The sequence below is a fragment of the Callithrix jacchus genome, chromosome 7, assembly GCF_049354715.1.
Source record: "Callithrix jacchus isolate 240 chromosome 7, calJac240_pri, whole genome shotgun sequence".
Classification (NCBI taxonomy): Eukaryota; Metazoa; Chordata; class Mammalia; order Primates; family Cebidae; genus Callithrix; species Callithrix jacchus.
Window position 1 is genome coordinate 120,504,382 of NC_133508.1, and position 15,455 is coordinate 120,519,836.

A 15,455-nucleotide genomic window follows, 5' to 3' on the forward strand; every position below is an offset into this window, starting at 1 on the left:
TTGGTTTTAGTTATGGTGAAGTAGCTTGATTAGACTAACCTCCCCTAAGAGGTTAATATTAATCCATAGGAGTCTGTTGTGCATGTGTATTGTAATATCTAGAGTAACCTATCAACAAAATAATGTAATGAAGGGACTCTAAAAATCAAATAGAACAATAAAATCAATTCTAAACAATACTCTTTTCAAAATAAGTCAGTAAAAGGAGGAACAAAGATCAGAGGATACATATACATAAAACTTACCAAGACAGTGAATGATAAGCTCAATCACATCAATAATTGTATGAAATGTAATGAATAAAACACTCTAATTAAATGTATGTCAATAAATCAATGTAAAAATAATTTAGTTTGCCCAGATAAAGATGATAGATTAAATATAGATATTTAACTTCTGCTCATTTCCTGCCTTCAGTAAGAAAACTTATTCGAACCACAGGGACCAGAAAACAAGTTCTGGAAAACTCACAGTGGCCAGATAACCAACATAAGGCAGCATGTTAGAGTCTCCTTTGGCAGACAGGGAGCATCAGGTATCTACACAAAAAGAATCACACAGAAGGGGCACATTCTCCCATTCAAAGAGTGCCATTTATAGTCCTAGGGTCCAGTCACTGGCTGCTCTTATAGATCTTATATTTTAGTGGGTGAGACAGACAATAAAGCACAGAACCATTTCGAAGAGCTGAGAGTGCCATGAAGAAAAAAATGCGTTATAGATAGAGAGCAACTGAAAAGGGTGTGTGGGAGATATTTAATAGGGTTTCCAAGACAGGTCTCTCTAAAGGATGATATTTCAGCTCAGCGCTAGTCACACAAAATATTGGAGAGAATATTCCAGATGACAAGAAAGCAAGTTCACAGTTAGGAGGAAGCTTGGTATGCCTTGAAAGTGAGTGGGAGAGTATGCGAAAGTTCCAAGGGCAAAAGGCCATGTAGAGCCTTGAATGTTTGGGTACAAATTTTGATTTTAATTTTGAGTATGAGCTGAAACCACTGGGAATATTTGGCAGAAAAGCAATAGGATCTGCTTCAAGTTTTTAAAAAGATGTCTATCTTGGTTGATAACTGATTCCAGGGTATAAAGCAGGAAGTCCAACGAGTAGATCATTGTGGTAGTTCAATCCAGAGAAAATGGTGGCTTGGAATAAATGAGAACAGCAGCATGACAATGTGTAGACTGGGTCCCCAAATATTTTGGAGGCAAAAATTTAATAACTTGCTGATGGATTAAAAATGAAGAGAGAGAGAAAGCGAAAAATAAAAAAATGATTCTCAAAGATTTACCTTGAGAAGGAGGTAGCTGGTATTAGAGAAGGTGAAATAAAGCTTACTATTTTTTATCAACACAATATTGAAATGCTATTTAGTCATCTAAATAAAGATGTCAGGATGAGGGGTCAGTTGAGGGGAGAAACTGAATAAACAATTCAGGACTTATGATAAAAATTAGACTTACCGGTGTAGTATCAATGGTATTTAAAATTGCAGAACTAGAAGAGATTAATAAAGGAAAAAATTTAGTTATAAGAATCCTCGGATAGATTTAGGGATCATGGCAGATGGGAGGTAGGACTAGATTGCAGCTCCAGACTGAGCAGTATGTGGAGGCTTGCATTGTGAATTTTAGCTCCAGATAAACTGCAAGAACAAACCAGAAATCCTGAGAGGACCCACAGACCCTCTGAGGGTAGCCGACTGCTCCTGCAGGACCCAGGAGACACCCCAAATACTGTCGGTGCCACAACTGCAGAATTGGGAAAGGGAGACCCTCCTCTCTAGAACACATAACCCCCACTAGAGAAGCTGAAGGTCTGTTTGTAGGAGAAGTTTTGGAATTTACCTGTAGCTGAGTTAAGTTAGAGAGCCAAGCTAAGCAAAATACAGGGGTAGTGCGGAAAAGCTCTGGGAGCTTGCTGGGTCCCCAAGCAGGCTATTCCTGCCTAGCACCACAGGGATCCATCAGGAGGGTGGCCAGAGGAGCAGGGGGTAAAACTCCACAGGCAGAAGGAATTCTCTAGCTGAACTTTGTAACAACTTCAGCACGGTGAGAAGCCTCCTGTCCAGAATTTAGGAGGGGAGTAAATCCAGCTTGCAGACTACACAGGTGGGGGAAGAACTAAAGCCCTTTTCTTTTGCAGCTGGGAGGTGGAAAGCCCCGGGCAAATGTTCAAGCCTGCCTCACCCTCCACCTGGAAACAGACTTGGGGCTGTTGTAGGAGGCATGGTGGGAGTGAGACCAGTCCTTCAGTTAGAATGGGAGCTGGGTGAGGCCTGTGACTGCCAGCTTTTCCCCACTTCCCTGACAACCTGCATGACTCAGCAGAAGCAGCCGTAATCCTCCTAGGTACACAACTCCAGTGACCCGGGAATCGCACCCCCACCCCCATAGTAGCCTCAGCAAGACCTGCCCAAGGAGAGTCTAGGCTCAGACACACCTAGCCTCGCCCCTACCTGATAATCCTTCCCTACCCACCCTGACAGGAGAAGACAAAGAACATATAATCTTGGGAGTTCTAGGGCCCTGCCCACCACTGGTACCTCCCCACACTACTACAGTTGATGCTTTCTGGAAAGCACCACCTTCTGGCAGGAGGCCAACCAGCACAAAAATACAGCGATAAACCACCAAAGCTAGGGACCCTCACAAAGTCCTCTGCACCCCCCACCACCTCCACTGGAATAGGTGCTGGTATCCATGGCTGAGAGACCCATAGATGGTTCACATCATGGGACTCTGTGCAGACAACTCCCAGTACCAGCCTGGAGCCTGGTAGACTTGCTGGGCAGCTAGACCCAAAAGAGGGATTATAATCACTGCAGTTTGGCTCACAGGAAGCCACATCCACAGGAAAAGGGGAACAGTACTACAACAAGGGAACATACCATGGGACAAAAAAATCTGAACAACAGCCTTTAGTACTAGATCTTTCCTCTAACAGAGCCTACCCAAATGAGAAGGAACCAGAAAACCAACCCTGGTAATATGATAAAACAAGGGTCATCAACAACCCCAAAAATCACACTAATTCACCGGCAATGGATCCATACCAAGAAGAAATCCCTGATTTACCTGAAAAAGAATCCAGGAGATTAGTTATAAAGCTAAGCAGAGAGGGACCAGAGAAAGACAAAGCTCAAAACAAGGAAACCCAAAAAATGATACAAGAAGTGAAGGGGGTAATATTCAAGGAAATAGATAGCTTAAAGAAAAAAACAGTAAAAATATTCCGAAAAGTTTGGACACATTTTTAAAAATGCAAAATGCTCTGGAAATTCTCACCAATAGAACTGAACGAGTAGAAGAAAGAAATTCAGAGCTTGAAGACAAGATCTTCTAAGTAACCCAACTCAACAAGGACAAAGAAAAAAGAATAAGAAAATATGAACAAAGCCTCCAACAACTCTGAGATTATGTTAAATGATCAAACCTGAGAATAATTGGTGTTCCTGAGGAAGAAGGCAATTCTAAAAGCTTGAAATGCATTCCAGAGAACTAAGCATGCAAATACAAGAAGCATCTGGGAAATTTATCACAAAAAGACCTTCACCTAGACACACTGTCATCAGGTTATCTAAAGTTAAGATGAAGGAAAGAATCTTAAGAGCTGTGAGACAGAAGTACCAGGTAACCTATAAAGGAAAATCTATTAGATTAACAACAGATTTCTCAGCAGAAACTCTAAACACTAAAAAGGACTGGGGCCCTATCTTCAGCCTCCTGAAACAAAACAATTTTCAGCCAAGAATTTTGTATACAGTGAAACTAAGCATCATATATGAAGGAAAGATACAGTCATTGTCAGACAAACAAATGCTGAGAGAATTTGCCACTACCAAGCCACCACTAAAGAACTGCTTAAAGGAGCTCTAAATCTTGAAACAAATCCTGGAAATACATCAAAACAGAACCTCTTTAATGCATAAATCACATGGGGCCTATAAAACAAAAATACAAGTTAAAAAGCAAAAACAAAAAACGAAGTACACAGGCAACAAAGAGCATGATGAATGCTATCTCTCACATTTCAATACTAACACTGAATGTAAATGGACTAAATGCTCCACTTGAAAGATCTAGGACTGCAGAATGGATAAGAACTCATCAACCAACTATCTGCTGCCTTCAGGAGACTCACCTAACACATAAGGACTTACATAAATTTAAAGGGGTGGAAAAAGGCATTTCATGCAAATGGACACCAAAATTGAGCAGGGGTGGCTATTCTTATATCAGACAAAACAAACTTTAAAGCAACAGCAGTTAAAAGAGATAAAGTGGGACATTATATAATACTAAAAGGCCTTATTCAACAAGAAAATGTCACAATCCTAAACATATGCACCTAACACTGGAGCTCCCAAATTTGTAAAACAGTTACTAATAGACCTAGGAAATCAGATAGACAACAACACAGTAATTGTGGGGGACTTCAGTACTCCACTGACAGCACTCAACAGGTCATCAAAACAGAAAGTCAACAAAGAAACTAGATTTAAACTATACCTGGAACAAATGGAGTTAACAGATATATGTAGAATATTTCATCCAACAACTGCAGAATACACATTCTATTCAATAGTACATAGAACTTTCTCCAAGACAGACCATATGATAGGCTGTAAAATGAGCCTTAATAAATTTAAGAAAATTGAAATTATATCAAGCACTCTCTCAGACCACAGTGGAATAAAACTGGAAATCAACTCTAAAAGGAACCTTCAAAACCATGTAAATACATGGAAATTAAATAACCTCCTGAATGAGTATTGGGCCAAAAATGAAATCAAGATGGAAATTCAAAAAATTATTTGAACTGAATAATGATAATGACACAACCTATAGAAACCTCTGGGATATAGTTAAGTGGGGCTAAGAGGAAAGTTCATAGTCCTAAATGCCTATGTCAAAAAGTCTGAAAGGGTACAGACAATTTCAAGTCATATCTCAAGGAACTCAAGAAACAAGAACAAATCAAAACCAAACCCAGCAGAAGAAAGGAAATAACCAAGATCAGAGCAGAACTAAATGAAATTGAAACAAAAAAAATTCAAAAGATAGATGAAACAAAAAGCTGGTTCTTTGAGAAGATAAATAACATTGATACGCCATTAGCAAGATTAACCAAGAAAAGAAGAGAGAAAATCCAAATAACCTCTCATTAAGAAACAAAACAGGAGATATTACATCTGACACCACTGAAATACAAAAGATCTTTCAAGGCTACTATGAACACCTTTATGCACATAAACTAGAAAATCTAAAAGAGATGGATAAATTCAAGGAAAAATACAACCCTCCTAGCTTAAATCAGGAAGAATTAGATACCCTGAACAGACCAATAACAAGCAGTGAGATTGAAATGGTAATTTTAAAAATTACCAATGAAAAAGTCAAGGACCAGATGGATTCACAGCAGAATTCTACCAGACATTCAAAGAAGAATTGCTGCTGATCTTTTTGACAGCAGTCCACAAGACAGAGAAACAAGGAACCCTCCCTAACTCATTCTATGAAGTCAGTGTCACCCTAATACTAAAACCAGTAAAGGACACAATCAAAAAAGAAAACTACAGACCAATATCCTTAATAAACATAGATGCTAAAACCCTTTACAAAATACTACCTAACTGAATCCAACAACATAGCAAAAAGATAATCCACCATGAACAAGTAGGTTTCATACCAGGAATGCAGAGATGGTTTAACATATGCAAATCAATAAATATGATACACCACATAAACAGAATTTTTTTTAAAAATCATATGACCATCTCAATAGATGCAGAAAAAGCATTCAACAAAACCCAGTATCCTTTATGATTAAAACCCTTAGCAAAATTGACATGCAAGGGACATACCTTAATATAATAAAAGCCATCTATCCAAACCAACAGCCAACATAATACTGAATGGGGAAAGGCTGAAAGCATTCCCTCTGAGAATGGGAACAAGACAAGGATGCCCACTCTCACCACTCCTCTTCAACATAGTACTGGAAGTCCTAGCCAGAGCAATTAGACAAGAAAAAGAAATAAAGGGCATCCAATCAGTAAAGAGGATGTTAAACTGTCACTGCTTGCTGATGATGTTATTGTTTACCTTGAAAACCCTAAAGACTCCTTCAGAAAGCTCCTAGAACTGATAAAAGAATTCAGCAATGTTTCTGGATACAAGATTAATGGACACAAATGAGTGGCTTTTCCATACACAAACAGCCACCAAACACAGAATCAAATCAAGAATTCAACTCCTTTTACAATAGCTGCAAAAAAATAAAATACTTAGGAATATACCTAACAAAGAAGTTGAAAGACTGCTACAAGAAAAACTACAAACCACTGCTGAAAGAAATCATAGATGACACAAACAAATGGAAGCACATGCTGTGCTTATGGATGGGTAGAATCAATATTGTGAAAATGACCATACTGCCAAAAGCAATCTACATATTCAATGCAATCCCCATCAAAATACCACCATCATTCTTCACAGAGTTAGAAAAATAAATCTATAATTCACATGGAACCAAAAAGGAGCCTGCATAGCCAAAGCAAGACTAAGCAAAAAAAACAAATCTGGAGGTGTCACACTACCTGATTTCAAACTATACTATAAGGCCACAGTCACCAAACAGCATGGTACTGGCATAAAAATAGGCACGTAGACCAATGGAACAGAATAGAGAACCCAGAAATAAACCTAAATACTTACAGTGAACTGATCTCTGACAAAGCAAACAAAACATCAAGTGGGGAAAGGACACCCTTTTCAACAAATGGTGCTCAGATAATTGGCTGGCCACCTGTAGGAGAATGAAACTGGATCCTCATCTCTCACCTTACACAAAAATCAACTCAAGATGGATTAAGGACTTAAGACTTGAAACTATAATATTTCTAGAAGATAGCATTGGAAAAAACTCTTCCAGAAATTGTAATTTAGGCAAGGATTTCATAACCAAGAACCCAAAAGCAAATGCAATAAAAGCAAAGATAAATAACTGGGACCTAATTAAACTAAAGAGATTTCACATGGTAAAAGGAACAGTCAGCAGATTAAATAGACAACCCAAAGAGTGGGAGAAAATCTTTACAATCTATACATCTGAGAAAGGACTAATATCCAGAATCTACAATGAACTCAAACAAATTAGTAAGAAAAAAAAACAATTCCATCAAAAAGTGGGCTAAGGACATGAACAGACAATTCTCAAAAAAAGATACACAAATGGCCATAAAACATGAAAAAAATGTTCAACATCACTAATGATTAGCGAAATGCAAATCAAAACCACAATGCAATACCACCTTACTCCTGCAAGAATGGCCATAATCAAAAAACAGTAGATGTTGGTGTGGATGCAGTGATCAGGTAACACTTCTATACTGCTGGTAGGAATGTAAACTAGTACAGCCGGTATGGAAAACTGTGAAAATTTCTTAAAGAACTAAAAGTAGAACTACCATGTGATCCAGCAATCCCAGTACTGGTTATCTACCCAGAAGTACTGGGATTGCAGTACTGAAAAAGATACTTGCAGACACGTTTATAGCAGCACAATTTACAACTGCAAAATCATGGAACCAACCCAAATGCCCGTCAATCAATGAATAGATAGTGAAACTGTGGTATATATACATAATGGAATACTACTCAGCCATAAATAGGAATAAATTTACAGCATTTGCAGTGACCTGGATGAGACTAGAGACTATTATTCTAAGTGAAGTAATTAAGGAATGGAAAGCCAAACATCGTATGTTTCCACTGATATGGGGGAGTTAAGCTATGAGGACGCAAAGGCATAAGAATGATACAATGGACTTCAGGGACTTGGGGAAACAAGTGAGAGTGGGGTGAGGAATTAAAGACTACAAATAAGGTGCAGTGTATACAGCTCATGTGACGGGTGCACAAAAATCTCACAAATTACCACTAAAGAATTTACTCAGCCTGGTCAGTGGCTCATGTCTGTAATCCCAACACTTTGGGAGGCCGAGGCAGGTGGATCACCTGAGGTCAGACCATCCTGGACAACATGGTGAAACCCATCTCTACTAAAAATACAAAAATTAGCCAGGCATGGTGATGGGCACCTGTAATCCCAGCTACTCAGGAGGCTGTGGCAGGAGAATCACTTGAACGCAGGAAGCGGAGGTTGCAATGAGCCAAGATCATGCCATTGCACTCCAGCCTGGGTGACAGAGCAAGACACAGTCTCAAAAAAAAAAAAATATTTTCCTCATGTAACCAAATACCACCTGTACCCCAGTAACTCATGAAAAAATACACTTTGGGAGGCCAAGGCAGGTGGATCATGAGGTCAAGATATCGAAACTATCCTGGTCAATATGGTGAAACTCCGTCTCTACTAAAAATACAAAAAATTAGCTGGGCATGGTGGCATGTGCCTGTAATCCCAGTTACTCAGGAGGCTGAAGCAAGAGAATTGCCTGAACTCAGGAGGTGGAGGTTGCAGTGAGCTGAGATCACCATTGCACTCCAGCCTGGGTAACAAGAGCGAAACTCCGTCTCAAAAAAAAAAAAAAAAAGTAAAAAGAAAACAATAAAAAAATTTTTTTTTTAATTAAAAATTAAAAAAGAGATGATATTTTTTAAAAAGAATCCCTGGACTTTCACTTAAGAAAAACAATTTCTGGGGTTTTCACATCTGAATCGGGTCATCAAAGCAAAAGCAGCCTCCTCAGTAAAAAAATCTATTAATATTTAGGTAACTGTGTCTTTGAGAAACTAAATTATCCAAACTCTTCTTGTATATAAACCCACGCAGTGACACCAACTCTGTAGTTCCCTTTATGTAGGTGACTAGTATATTCTGATGTTGTAATAATCGGAAGAGAGAAAAGGAATTGCTGTGTTAAATCTGTATCTGAAGACAGTTGTATGGAGGCACAGCTTTTTAACATAATGGCTTAGTCCTGTTAATTCATTTTAGAAAAGAGATTGCAATTAAATATGTGGTAAATTGGAGATTCCCAATAATGACTACTTGAAATATTTTCTAAATAAGTATTCACATGACTCTTTTCCATTGAAGCTGTTAGTACATGTTAATTAGTACCTGTATAAATGCTCTAACACAAGCAGCTATACAACCAATGCTAAATGCAACAAAAAACTGTCACATTTTATTTCAAGAAGTCTTGCATTCTCACCTATTTTTGAAAATTGAAGATTATTCTGTTTTCTTCCTATTATATCAAAAGAGGTATATTGTTTATTTCCTTTATTTTATTTTTATTTTTTTGGCAGAGAAAACACCAAGTGTTATTTTCAATAATAGTAGTAGCTATTGATAGTAGTCCTCCTAAGGATATTGATGATCATAGCTAATCATCACCAATATACTACAATATTTCAAGCACTGAAATAGGAGCTTCAACTGTGTTCTCATAACACACAAAAAAATGCAAATTATTTACTTATTTTGCAGGTTAACAAAATGAAGATGAAACACAGTAAATTACTTGACTGGTAAGGTTAGGATCCACATCTTGATTTATCTAAGAATTTATTCTTCACAATTTTTCATTCTGTGCATCAATTTATTAGAGTTCTTGTCTTTATGTTAGTCATACTCCTATGCTTAAAAGCCAATGAAGATAATTCCTAAGTCAAATGTGTGTGTGTGTGTGTGTGTGTGTGTATGTTTACATTTCTAAGGATATTGTGATAATTGCTATATAAAATCCAAAGAAAATATGGCTTCACAAATTGTAGCAGATGTCCCAGCTGTATTCCCTGAAATCTCACCATTGTAAGGCACTACTGGGCTTCTAACTGCCTGAAGGTAACACGATATCAGATCAGAAAGTGTTAAAATATATTCTGTTCCACCTCATGCCCAGTATCTCTCAACCAATGATAGATTTAGTGTACAAATCCCTTACCTCCTTTGCCCCTGATCTAAGCTAACTCTGAGGCACTTGTCATATATGACCCCAGAGTTCCCACTTGAAATAGCCATCCGGCTTGCCCTAGTGGTAACTGGCTTGAAAATCTACTCTTTATCTTGTGCCTTTTCTTTTCTGCCTCAGTTCTCCGTGCTCCTAACACTTCCTGGTATCTCCCGCCAAGTAAAACAGTACTTTTCAAACCAGCCTCAGGGTCTACTTCTAAAGGAACTCAAATTAATCTTGGATTTCTTCTTTCTCATGTATGTCTATGTTTAACCTGGCTTGAAAATTTGGGGTTACCTATTGAGAGTGTATAGCAAAGAAAATATTTAAGCGGATGGCAAGCAGTACTGTATCCACCATGGTAGTCTCCCTTTACTTTTAATGAAATAGCGTTCCAACTATGTTCACTGCATTCTCAATCCCTATCTATTAGATCTGGGACAGCTTTGACTTTAAACTAAAGGTTATTTAGGGTTGTTTTGGCCACTAAGAGTACAATGCTTAGAATTTCTTATATTTATCTAGTGCAAAGTCCTTTATGTGCAGTAAACAAGAGTCTAGGGCTCTATGTATTCTCACAGTTCATCATAGTTTCTACAGCACTCCTGACCTCAGCCTAGAATTGGGAGAGTGCAGAGCTACTCCAAAACAAGTGAGGTTGAGTTATTTTGTTTACTTGACACTTTTGACAGAAGAGAGAGTTTTCATTCTAAAGGACTCATTCCTGTAGAAGTTTGATTTACGGGCATACCCCAGAGATATTGTAAGTTCAGGTCCAGCCTACCACAATAAAGTGAATATCACAATAAAGTGAGTGACACAGAATTTCTAGTTTCCCAATGCATATAATAGTGATGTTTACACCACACTGTAGTTTATTAGGTATACAATGACAAAAATGTACACATCTTAATTTAAAAATACTTTATTATTAAGAAATGCCAATAATCGGCTGGGCGCGGTGGCTCAAGCCTGTAATCCCAGCACTTTGGGAGGCCGAGGCGGGTAGATCACGAGGTCAAGAGATCGAAACCATTCTGGTCAATATGGTGAAACCCCGTCTCTACTAAAAATACAAAAAAATCAGCTGGGCATGGTAACGCGTGCCAGTAATTCCAGCTACTCAGGAGGCTGAGGCTGGAGAATTGCCTGAACCCAGGAGGTGGAGGTTGTGGTGAGCCGAGATCGCGCCATTGCACTCCAGCCTGGGTAAGGAGCGAAACTCAGTCTCAAAAAAAAAAAAACAAGAGCTAAACTCTGTCACAAAAAAAAAAAAAAAAAAGAAATGCCAATAATCATCTGAACCTCCAGCTAACTATAATTTTTTTGCTGATGAAGGGTCTTTCCTCAATGTTGATGGCTAGTGGGTAATCTGGATGGTAGATAATCAAGGTTGGGTAGTTATGGCAATTTCTGAAGACACCAACAAGGAAGCTTGTCACATTAATTGACTCTTCCGTTCACAAAGATTCTCTGTGCATGTGATGCTATTTAATAGCATTTTATCAGCAGTAAAACTTCTTTCGAAATTAGAGGCAATTTTCTCAAACTCTGCCACTGCTTTGCCAACTAAGTTTATGTAATATTCTAAATTCTTTGTTGTCATTTCAACAACATACACAGCATTTTCACCACGAGTAGATACCATCTCAAGAAACAATTTCATTGCTCATCCGTAAGAAGCAACTTCTCATTCAGTCAAGTTTTATCATGAGATTGCACCATTTCAGTCATTTCTTCCAGTTCCACTTCTAATTCTAGCTCTTTTGCTGCTTCCACTACAACTACCATGACTTCCTCCACTAAGTCATTCATAGAGGTTGAAAATAACTTCTTCCAAATTCCAGTTAACATTGATATTTTGACCTCTGTCCATGAGTCTCAAATGTTCTTAATGGCATCTAGAATGGTAAATTTTTCCAGAATATTTTCAATTGGCTTTGCCCAGGTCCATTAGAGGAATCACTATCTATGACAGCTTTACAAAATGTATTTCTTAAAGAATAAGACTTGAAAGTCAAAATTAGTCCTTGATCCATGGGCTACAGAATACATGTTATGTTAGCATGAAAACAACATTCTAGATCCTTGAGGAATAGCCACACTGTCTTCCACAATGGTTGAACTAATTTATACTCCCATCAACAGTGTAAAAGTGTTCCTATTTCTCTACATCCTCTACAGCATCTGTTGTCTCCAGATTTTTTAATGATCGCCATTCTAACTGGCGTGAGATGGTATCTCAATGTAGTTTGGATTTGCATTTCTCTAATGACCAGTGATGATGAGCATTTTTTAATGTTTGTTGGCCTCATATATGTCATCTTTTGAAAAGTATCTGTTCATGTCCTTCACCCACTTTGGAATGGGTGTGTTTGTTTGTTTCTTTTAAATCTGTTTTAGTTCTTTGTAGGTTTTGGATATTGGCCCTTTGTCTCAATTTGACCCAGCAATCCCTTTACTGGGTATATATCCAAAGGATATATGCCTGGAACCAACTAAAATGCCCATTGATGACAGACTGGACAAAGAAAATGTGGCACATACACACCATGGAATACTATGCAGCCATAAAAAACAATGAGTTCAAGTCCTTTGTAGGGACATGGATGAATCTGGAAACCATCATTCTCAGCAAACTGACACAAGAGCAGAAAATCAAACACCGCATGTTCTCACTCATAGGTGGGTATTGAACAATGAGAACACATGGACACAGGGAGGGGAGCATCACACACTAGGGTCTGTTGGGGAGGACTAGGGGAGGGACAGTGGGGGGTAGGGAGTTGTGGAGGGATAAAATGGGGAGAAATGCCAGATATAGGTGATGGGGGGATGGACGCAGCAAACCACATTGCCATGTATGTAACTATGCAACAATCCTGCATATTCTGCACATGTACCCCAGAACCTAAAGTGCAATTATACATATACATATATATTTTTTTTAAAAAAAAGAAAAAGAAAAATTGTACTGGATGAAGTACAACATACATGAAAGACTTGATTTCAAACTAATGCAATATGGATCAGAGATTAAATTCAACTCCCCTGAAACAAAAGAAGAGTTTCTAGGCACTGGAATGAGCTAATGAATTAGGCTCTACCCTCCTTAAGAGAATGAGAGATAGAAACACTATCTTTCTTCATGATTTCATTTCAAAGAGATGACTCCCAGTTTTCTCAGAAAGAGAGCCCTTCACTTCCTTTGGCATCACTAAAGTGTAGATTTACATCTCAAAAGGGCAAATAAATAATTTACAATGAAAAGTTTTCTGAAGCAAACTCCCTAAGAAGAGTGAGATTGGAATCTGGAGTCAGGAAGCAACTGTGTAAAGTCAAGTTAAAAGGAGTATTAAGGCCATCTTAACCATTTCTGTCACCAAGTGTGGACGTTACCCATTGTACTAGATGGCCGGTTTTACGGACATAAAACCCTAAGAAGAAATTATCTTCCTCGTATAATACCTACAATTTCCTATTTGCTTTTCTTATGACTAAATAATAAGACACTCAACAGCTGTTGTTGACTGAATCCTTCTAAAAATGTGTAAATACATCCAGATACCAAACACTTCATTTTTTCTCGCAATCTCACAAGTCTCAGCTACTTGAAATAAAATCCCTGCAAATGACCCCACAGGTTTGCAATGTGAGTAATAAACCTTCAGTGTAATAAGCGCTAAAAAAGAAAAAAAAAGGAAAAAAGAAAACAACATTCATTTCATTGTACATCCCCATCAGAGTTTGTGGGTGACTAGGTGCCTTACCTATACATAATAATATTTTCTTTTTGAGACGGAGTCTTGCTCTGTTGCCAGGCTGGAATGCAATGGCACGATCTTGGCTCACTGTAACCTCCACCTCCCAGGTTCAAGCAATTCTCCTGCCTCAGTCTCCCAAGTAGCTGGGATTACAGGTGTGCACCACCACTCCCAGCTAATTTTTGCATTTTTTAGTAGAGACAGGGTTTCACCATGTTGGCCAGGATGGTCTCGATCTCTTGACCTCGTGATCCGCCTGCCTCGGCCTCCCAAAGTGCTGGGATTACAGGCATGAGCCACCGCGCCTGGCCAATAATATTTTTAAAGGAATTTTTTCTGAGTAGTAGGTCTCAACAGTGGGAGCTTCAAATATTTAGTAAACCATGATGTAAACAGAGGTGCTGTCATCCAAGCTTTTCTGTTCTATTTATAGAGCACAGGAAGAGTAGATTTGGCATAACAATAAGGACCCTAGGGTTTCTGGAATAGTATATAAACATTGGCTTCAATTTTTAAGTCACCAGCTGCATTAGCTCCTAACAAGAGAATCAGCCTGTCCTTTGAAGATTTGAAGCCAGGCATTGATTTCTAAGTATAAAAGTGCTAATGGCATTTCTTCCAATAAAAGGCTGTTTTGTCTATACTGAAAATCAGTTGTTTAGTGTAACCAACTTCATCAATATCTCAGCTAGATATTCTGGATAACTTGCAGCAGCTTTGCCTTGTATTTTTAAGCAATGAAGATGACTTCTTTCCTGAACCTCATCAACCAATCCCTGCTTTTTTCAGACGTTTTCTTCTATACCTTCCTCAACTTCTCTCAGCCTTCACTAAAGAGTTAGAGGCTTCCTCTAAATTAGTCTGTGGCTTGAGGAAATGTTGTGGCTAGTTTGATCTTCTTTCCAGGCCACATAATTTTTTTTTCCATAACAGTAGTAAAGTTACTTTCTTACCATTGGTGCATATCCTGGAGTAGCACATTTAATTTCCTTTTCCTCCGCATTCACAACTGGGCTTAAGTTTGGCTCAACAGGCCTATCTTTCAGCCTTTCTGGGCTTTTGACATGCCTTCCTCACTAAGCTTAATCATTTATAGCTTTTGATTGAAAGTAAAAAGATGTGGAACTATTCCTTTCATTTGAACACTTAAAGACCATTGTAGGGTTATTAATTGGCCTAATTTCAATATTGTAGCACCTCAGGGAATAAAGAAGCCTAAGAAGGAGAAGAGAGATAGGGAAACAGCCAGTGGGTGGAGCAGTCAGGACAAACATAACATTTATCAATTTAGTTCACTGTCCTATGTGAGCATGGTTTGTGGCACCCCAATGCAATCACAATAGCAACATCAAAAATCAGTGATCACAGATTACCATAACAGATATAATAGTAACAATAAAGTGTGAAGTATTGTAAGAGTTACCAAAATGTGACAAAGGAACAGGAGGTAAGCACCTGCTCTTGGAAAAGTGGTACTAACAGACTTGCTGAACACAGAGTACAGCAAGAAGTGCTGCACACCTTCAATCTGCAAACACTGCAGTATGTATGAAGTGTAATGAAGTGCAGTAGCCTGTACACAGTGTAGCACTTAGATGTAACTCTGAATGATTCTGGTTTACCTTCACTCACATTTCTTTATTCTTTATAGAATTATAGTCTTTACAGAATTTTTAAACTAATTTTATCATTTGTGTTATAAGATAGTTAGCGAGATGTTCATTAACTTATTTAGAGTAGTGGACAATGGTTTGTTTACACTAAG

The 15,455-nt window shown here is 38.2% G+C and overlaps 1 protein-coding gene across 19 annotated transcripts in view; it reads right to left on the reverse strand.

The window, feature by feature from the left end:
- Nucleotides 1–15,455, reverse strand: part of LOC118143009 (uncharacterized) — a 286,473-nt gene that overhangs the window by 254,489 nt on the left and 16,529 nt on the right. The window lies entirely within an intron of this gene.